Here is an 8,618-nt window from a genome sequence, read left to right as displayed (position 1 = left end):
ATAAAATTTATCTAACCATGAGAGGAAATTATAATGTTATCTTGATAACATTAATGCATGTTTTGAGCTTCAATTCGATTGTTTTTCATTTAAATGTTTTATTACAATGCCATTACTTTTGTAAATTACAGTTATTTTTGAAAATCACGTTAATAATCATCTCCGTAGCTCGAGTACTGCGTAACTCGAGATCAAACTGTATCTGTTCATTCATAAAATAACGAACTTTTTAGACAATAGCGATAACCAGACAGGAAATGGAATGCAGGACAGTGTGCGAATTGTACACGGATCATTATCATAGTGTGAGGCGATTTGTCTCCGTCCCATCAATGTGTTTCAAGCAGCAGATACAGGGATTGCGATTAAGTTTAAAATAGCTACAACGTTTTACTGTGGTAAAATGAAATAAATAAATTCCTGCAGTGAAACAACGATGAAACTATTACTAGGAAAATTTGATTTAAACCACTGTAAATTCATTATGTGCATCTCAAAACATCACTCGTTTAAAAAAAAACCAGTTGTTTGGCAGCAGAATAGAAATGTAGCTACTCTAAACTCAGATTCAATTATCAAACCCTGTAAAGCGCACGAGCCCCATGTACAAGACAAAGACAGAAGAGGTCAAACTTCGCAGTCTCTCTTGGCGCACAACAGTACGCTCAAGAGCGAGCTAGCTAAACTTCCTCGTCAGGCATATTGGCGCTTGCGAGCAAGGCTGTTTTTTCTGTATGGGGTTTTAGCACACAGGTCCCTCGCGAGCTACCGTGATCTTGCTACGTATTTTGGATGAGCAGTGCGCTCGCGAGCTAGGCAGTTTTTTTCTGCATGGATTTTGGATAGGCAGTGCGCTTGCGAGCTAGGCTGTTTTTTTCTGCATGGATTTTGTATAGGCAGTGCGCTCGCGAGCTACCCTGTTTTTTTCTGCATGGATTTTGGATAGGCAGTGCGCTCGCGAGCTAGGCTGTTTTTTTCTGCATGGATTTTGGATAGGCAGTGCGCTCGCGAGCTACCCTGTTCTTCTCGCTACGTATTTTGGATGGGCAGGGCGCTCGCGAGCTAGGCAGTTTTTTTCTGCATGGATTTTGGATAGGCAGTGCGCTTGCGAGCTAGGCTGTTTTTTTCTGCATGGATTTTGTATAGGCAGTGCGCTCGCGAGCTACCCTGTTTTTTTCTGCATGGATTTTGGATAGGCAGTGCGCTCGCGAGCTAGGCTGTTTTTTTCTGCATGGATTTTGGATAGGCAGTGCGCTCGCGAGCTACCCTGTTCTTCTCGCTACGTATTTTGGATGGGCAGGGCGCTCGCGAGCTAGGCAGTTTTTTTCTGCATGGATTTTGGATAGGCAGTGCGCTCGCGAGCTACCCTGTTCTTCTCGCTACGTATTTTGGATGGGCAGGGCGCTCGCGAGCTAGGCAGTTTTTTTCTGCATGGATTTTGGATAGGCAGTGCGCTTGCGAGCTAGGCTGTTTTTTTCTGCATGGATTTTGTATAGGCAGTGCGCTCGCGAGCTACCCTGTTTTTTTCTGCATGGATTTTGGATAGGCAGTGCGCTCGCGAGCTAGGCTGTTTTTTTCTGCATGGATTTTGGATAGGCAGTGCGCTCGCGAGCTACCCTGTTTTTTTCCTCATGGATTTTGGATAGGCAGTGCGCTCGCGAGCTAGGCAGTTTTTTCTGCATGGATTTTAAGTATACAGGCCGCTCGCAAGCTACCCTGATCTTCTCGCTGCGTATTTTGGACAAGCAGTGCGCTTGCAAGCCAGGCTGTTTTTTCTGTGTGTTTTGCACATACGATGCGCTCGCGCTCTACGATGTTTTATACGTGTGTTTTGAATAGGCAGTGTGGGTCGACGACAGTAGCTTGTGATGTTTTTTTAAAATAAAAACGTTAATTTGAGTTTTAGTTTTAACCACAATAAAATATTTGATTTTTTTACATGCGGCTATTTACATTCCGTATAAGCTCAACAGTATTATAGATTTAGATTTTTTTTTCTCGGGGCAACTAGTTTCAAACGAGCTTTTTTATATTTTTTTTGCGAGCGGGCGAATCATATTTTTCTGGAATGAAGAGCGGGGAGCGCTCGCTCACTAATGGGAGCGAGCGAACCTTATGATTCCCGCTCTTCTTGCCCATGTCTAGTTCTTATATCATTGAGGCTTCTTGAATAACCAAACCAAAGCCCTGGAACACAATAATAAGGATCTTGGCGATGAAAAAGTCTCAAAATGGGTCATAGTGCACTATATACGCATGCTAAAATTGATAGGTTTTCCCGAGTAAAATGCATTCAGAGCCCATTTACAAGACTATCCGTAGAACTATCGTAGAACGCATGTGCGGCTTCAGAAGACCGCTTCAATACCTTTCCAAAACTGTCTTAATCGTCTCGCTAGGACACATGGTTACGAAGTTATGGCCATTTGAAGGAATGTCCAACTTTCCCCTCCATCCATATGGCCATGGTTGAAATTTTGACGAAAATGCAAGGTCAACCATTATCGTTCTTATATCATTGAGGCTTCTTGAATAACCAAACCAAAGCCCTGGAACACAATAATAAGGATCTTGGCGATGAAAAAGTCTCAAAATGGGTCATAGTGCACTATATACGCATGCTAAAATTGATAGGTTTTCCCGAGTAAAATGCATTCAGAGCCCATTTACAAGACTATCCGTGAGTTTAATCGTAGAACCCATGTGCGGCTTTAGAAGACCGCTTCAATACCTTTCCAAAACTGTCTTAATCGTCTCGCTAGGACACATGGTTACGAAGTTATGGCCATTTGAAGGAATGTCCAACTTTCCCCTCCATCCATATGGCCATGGTTGAAATTTTGACGAAAATGCAAGGTCAACCATTATCGTTCTTCAATCATTGAGGCTTCTTGAATAACCAAACCAAAGCCCTGAAACACAATAATAAGGATGTTGCGAACGCGACAATCCAGATTTTTTATATTTCTTTCTAACCATAAAATAGAATAAAATATGATAGTTCAAACATACTCGAGAACAGACGTACCATCAAGGAAACAAACTTAATGTAATCCTAAACCCTTCAAGTAGGGCCATCTGGGTATTTTGACTTGCATTTTTTAGCAGTCAATTACTTCAATTCGTTTCGAACCTATAACGATTAACTTAGGATTACAGCATGCATGTGTGCCAAGCTAGACCAACTCCGAGAAGCGTAGGAAAATTCCACATCCATTTTTCTCACGACCGTAAAATCGTTAAACCTAAAAATCTCTCAAACATAGATGCGTTAATAACATGAACCAGATAAGATTTCGAAAGGCAATAAGTTCAAGTATTTGTCAATGATGCGATACATCCGGAACATGCACCACTGAAGTCAAGTGTTAGGTACAGTTACGCCAAAAAGGGAAAACCACAACGCCTGCAATCAATGCAACAATTTGTTCTCACCAGAGAAAGCAATAAAAAAAGGGATCACATTTCCTTCAGGATCGCTTGACATAAAACAGCACACCAGAACCAGAAAACCTCCTAGGAGAATGCGTAGGCGTGGCAAAAAGGAAAAGGCTAGCGACACGAACATATGCGAAAAAGGAAGAGAAAATAACCTTCCCAAAATAGAACTTGAAGAAATTAGTATATAAGAATTCATTTTGAATCTGAATAAACACTTACAATTCTGACGCCTAACTGTGCACCCGTGTACAGAGTTTTTTTTTGTCTGAACCGATCAACTAACCTTCCGCGACTTCGCGAATTTCATATCCGAAATTAATAATGGTGGCTCCAGAGAGGAGTAGTGTAAAGAAATAGGAAAACTCCAAAACTTTATTTTTTTATATCTACTCCAGTGAACGAAGTGAACAAAAAAGTTAGTGAATGAGTTTACACAAAAGGGTGTTAAATTGTAACGTCAAATCGTATTTCTTACCGTTCTTGTGAAAGAACAATTTCCTCCTCGTCCGTTAAACTCGTTAATTAAACAAAACAAAAAAAAAACTCGTAATCTGAACCAGCAGTGTTTGTTTATCAAATTACTGAACAATTGTGCTTGTAATAATTCATCACAGCGCAGCCAAGGTCCAGACAAGGAGAACGTCACCCTGCGTCACTTCAAAAGGAAATAAAGGAACTTATCCAGGTAAGCCAATTCCTTATTAAAACTAACAAAAGGCAAGGAAATCATCGTCCAAAATGCCTGTAAAATTTGTGACCAATCCAAACGGCGCATGTCGATTGTGTACCGGGGTGGACACGAGCGAACCAACGATGACACAATGCAATGAATGCGATCGTTGGTTCCATTTGTCGTGTGTTAAATTACAACGACTGCCTAAACGAGAAGAATATTGGTTATGTCCGAAATGCCAAAGCATCAAGTACGAAATTAATCGTCTTACAAGCTTGACAAAGGAAACCGACAAGGGCAAGGAGGGAAAGGAACAAGAAACAAGCATTGAAACCTCCATAAAAGATTTTATCATCAGCCAAAAGGATCAGATGAAAGACATTTTTAACGTCATCAAAATATTAGTTGATGATAAAAAGGAACCATCGCACGTGGAAACCCTTATCAGAAGGCAATCCTTGATGCAGTTGCCCAAGTTTGGAGGCGATCCAAAAGAATGGACGAAATTCAAACAAACGTTTGATAAAACAAACGAAGAGGGCAGTTTTACGGATTTAGAAAATCTAAACCGTTTAACACAAGCTTTGAACGGAAAGGCGTTGCAGCACGTTCAACAGCTAATGATGGAATCCAATAACGTTAAAGAAATTATGTCGAGGTTAGAAGAGGAATATGGAAGAAATGATTTAGTTTATCTTGAACTCCTAAATAATCTACAGAAAATTAAAAAAGAGTCAAAAACCATGATTTATGAATTGACCAATGCATTAGAAAATCTAGTGCACACGGTAAAACTCATGAATAAACCGTCTTATCTAAACGATCATAGACTGGTTTTGGAATTAGTGTCCAAACTCCCCTACGACATCCAAGTCAAAAGGACAGATTATATTATAGCACAAAAGGTAGATTTAGAAAATCAAACCTTAGATGAATTGTGTGAATGGTTAAAACCCTTTGCCAAAAGAGCCAGTCTCATGAGTGCCGCACAATCGATTAATAACAAAGGACATCTAAACATACATGAGCAAAAATTTGAACATAAATCTAAGCCAAAATGGCAGGACAATAATAAACCAAATCAAAACAAATCATCTATAAAATGCTTAATATGCAATAAATCCCACGAAACTATTAAATGTTACGCCTTAGTAAACAAAACTATAACAGAGCGTCAACAGATAGTTCGTAACAAACGACTTTGTGCCGGATGTTTGAATTCTAACAATCACGGTATAAACGTTTGTAGAAGTGCGCAAACGTGTGGTATTAACGGATGTACAGCTAAACATCATAAAATGCTTCATTCTACAGAATCAACACCAGCAGTTGAAAGAGAAATAGCAAATAATCACCACGAGGTACAAAGCGCATCTTCCACGCATTACCAAGTGTTACCAGTAACACTAATAAATAAAGAAAAAACCGTGGAAACGTATGCTTTCTTAGATACAGGCTCATCTCTCACCCTATTAGATGCAAAAATAGCCAAACAATTGTCGCTAACGGGAGAAGAAACTCCTCTTCAACTAGTTTGGACGCAAGGTACAAAGGCTGACCATGAAGGAAGTCAAAAGGTAAATCTAAAGATAAGAGGGACAACCAAAAGACTTTCGCCCTAAAAGACGTTAGGACGATTAAAAATCTAATGCTACCATTACAAACGTTAGATTACAATGAATTGTGTCTCAAGTTCCCTTATTTGAAAAATTTACCAATCGATAAGTTTGAAAACGTACAGCCGACCATTGTGATCGGCATAAGACATAACAAACTATTAATGGGTACAAAGCATCGCTACGGGAAGCAGGGAGAACCTATAGCCGTAAAAACCCCACTTGGCTGGCTTATACACGTTAAAAGGATGGAAAACAAAAATCAAAATTTCTCGATGGTTATTCAAGAAGATTCGGAAATTCAACGAATGATGTCAAATTATTTTTCCATTGAAGATTTTGGTGTAAAGCCCGTAAAGGCGCTACCTGAATCTGAGGAAGAAACAAGGGCAAAGTAAATCCTGAAAAATACTCTGAAGTTCAAAGAAGGACGTTACGAGGTAGGATTGCTATGGAAAAAGGATAACCATAAATTTCCCGCTAGCTTGGACAACGCAATGTCAAGGCTCATTGGCTTAGAAAGAAAGTTGAAAAAGGAACCAGAACTAAAGGAATGGGCGTTAACAACTTTCAAGAGCTATGTAGAAAAAGGTTACGCTAGGAAACTAGAACCATGGGAAATAGAAATGCATCCATCAAATACATTTTATCTTCCACACTTCGTGGTAATAAACAAAAACAAGGATCCGCCGAAACCCCGATTGGTGTTCGATGCAGCAGCAAAGGTTAGAGGACAATCTCTTAACTCCGCCTTACTATCGGGTCCGGACAGCACCACTTCACTATTTGGAATCCTAATTAGGTTCCGTGAAGGAAAATACGCAATCTGTGGTGACATTAAAGAAATGTTTCATCAAGTAAGAATTCGTAAAGAAGATCAACATGCCCAAAGATTTCTTTGGCGCGATTGCGAAGACCGTAAGCCAGATACTTACGTTATGCAAGTAATGACCTTCGGGTCAACATGTTCACCTTCTTGCGCGCAGGCCGCAAAAAATTCCAATGCAAAGAGGCTAAAAAACAAATACCCTTTAGCGTTAACTCCAATCGTGCAACAGCATTATGTTGACGATTATAATGACAGCTTTAATTCAATGAGCACTGCCATAGAGACAGTACAACAGGTAATAAAGGCTCATGATGAAGGAGGATTCTTTATTACCAAGTTTTGCTCAAATAACAAAGAATTGCTCAGTACCATATCAGAAGATAGGATTGACGCAGACAATATAAAGGTAATGGATAGTAGAAACGAGGAATCGAAAATACTCGGAATTTATTGGAACACAACTAAAGATAACATTGGCTTTCATGCAAAACTGGACAAAATACCTTCTGACGTTCGTCTAAAATTCAGACACCCAACAAAACGGGATCATCTGCAAATATACGACGGGTTGGTGTCTAGATGCGGAATACGGCTACCTTACGTGGAGTGTCGACTTGTCAAGACAATGCGAGCGCAACGACTTTGAAATAATCTACGAAGGTACTGTAAACAAAACCTTTGATCAAAATACTGACGTCAAAACACGAGCTAACGCAGTCTACACCTTAATATCGAAAGAGCATATGTTTTCAATAAGGGCTCTCGATGCTACTCAAATATGCGGCTTTAATAGCTACGTAACCGATCACCCAAAGATTTTCATTCTTGAGTTACAAGGATATCAATCGCCTTTCAAACGCAGAGCAATCGATGGAAAAAATCTCGACTTGTTCACCTATTTCAATTCAAAAATCACGCTAGTAGAAAACTATCTCGGTCAAAAGTTGAACGATGTGTACACTACAGTTATGACCGAAATGTGCAAACTAGATAAGGCACTTTTGGAGACCAAATTAACACTTGCTCGCCTAAATCCAAGTGAATTCGTCAAGAATCTCGTTAAACGTCCTGGTTACACAGCAGTCGTAGCAGCCGAAGTACTATACATTCTGGAATGCAAACCGGTCTACGTCACTTATGACAGCAAAGAAGATTGCTATCAAGAAATTCCAGTGAAGTACAATAATCGCTCTATGTTTATGGCTCCAGTTACACGAATGCTACAACTAAGAGGCACGCAAATAGACTGCACACCATTACTACCAGCGAAATTTACAATTGGTGGTAGGTGGTATACTACAGATCATCGTTTGAGAGAAACGACAGCCCCACAACAACTGACCACCGATATCGTAACCAATTGGGCATACACTCCCTTACCAAGTCTAATGAAGAGTGGAGTGTACGATGCCGAAAGTCTCCAAAAGATGAAGAACTTAGTGTACGAACAAGGTGATAAGAAAATAGCATCTTCAGTCTTGTACAAGATGATCGCCGGTCAACATCCTAATCTACAAGGATTTACCTTTGACGCACTCATATCAGAAAAGGTAATTCATAATGCATTTCAAAAATATTGGTCGAAACTGGTATCATGGTCCACGTGGATCGGAAACATTACATCTACAGCCATAGGTATCTATGTATTTGGCAGAGCAGTCAAATTCATTATGGATACAATAATCCATGGCAGAATTCTATTCGAAATCTACGGAGTAGGATGGCAGTTGCTAACATCCTTTTGGGATTCCTTGACTAATCTGCTATCTCATCGCGGCCATCGGAGACAACAAGAAAATGTAGCACCACAGCCGGCGTACAATCAAAACCACACTATCGATGAACCAAATACAGACCAGAACCCGCCAGCATTCTCATCACCCGTAGTAGAGCAAAGAATACATCGTACCCTACCAATGTTCCTGTATCCGCGATACAACAACATCCCAACAACAATAGACCACGAGATGACTACAGCATGCGCACCGCCTTCACAGCAACCGCTCATCGGGCAGCAAGACGGTGATTACGAACGCAAGTAACACAAATATCGTAGGTT

The sequence above is a fragment of the Anopheles merus genome, unplaced genomic scaffold, assembly GCF_017562075.2.
Source record: "Anopheles merus strain MAF unplaced genomic scaffold, AmerM5.1 LNR4000361, whole genome shotgun sequence".
Taxonomy (NCBI): domain Eukaryota; kingdom Metazoa; phylum Arthropoda; class Insecta; order Diptera; family Culicidae; genus Anopheles; species Anopheles merus.
Note: the sequence above shows the minus strand (reverse complement) of the source record.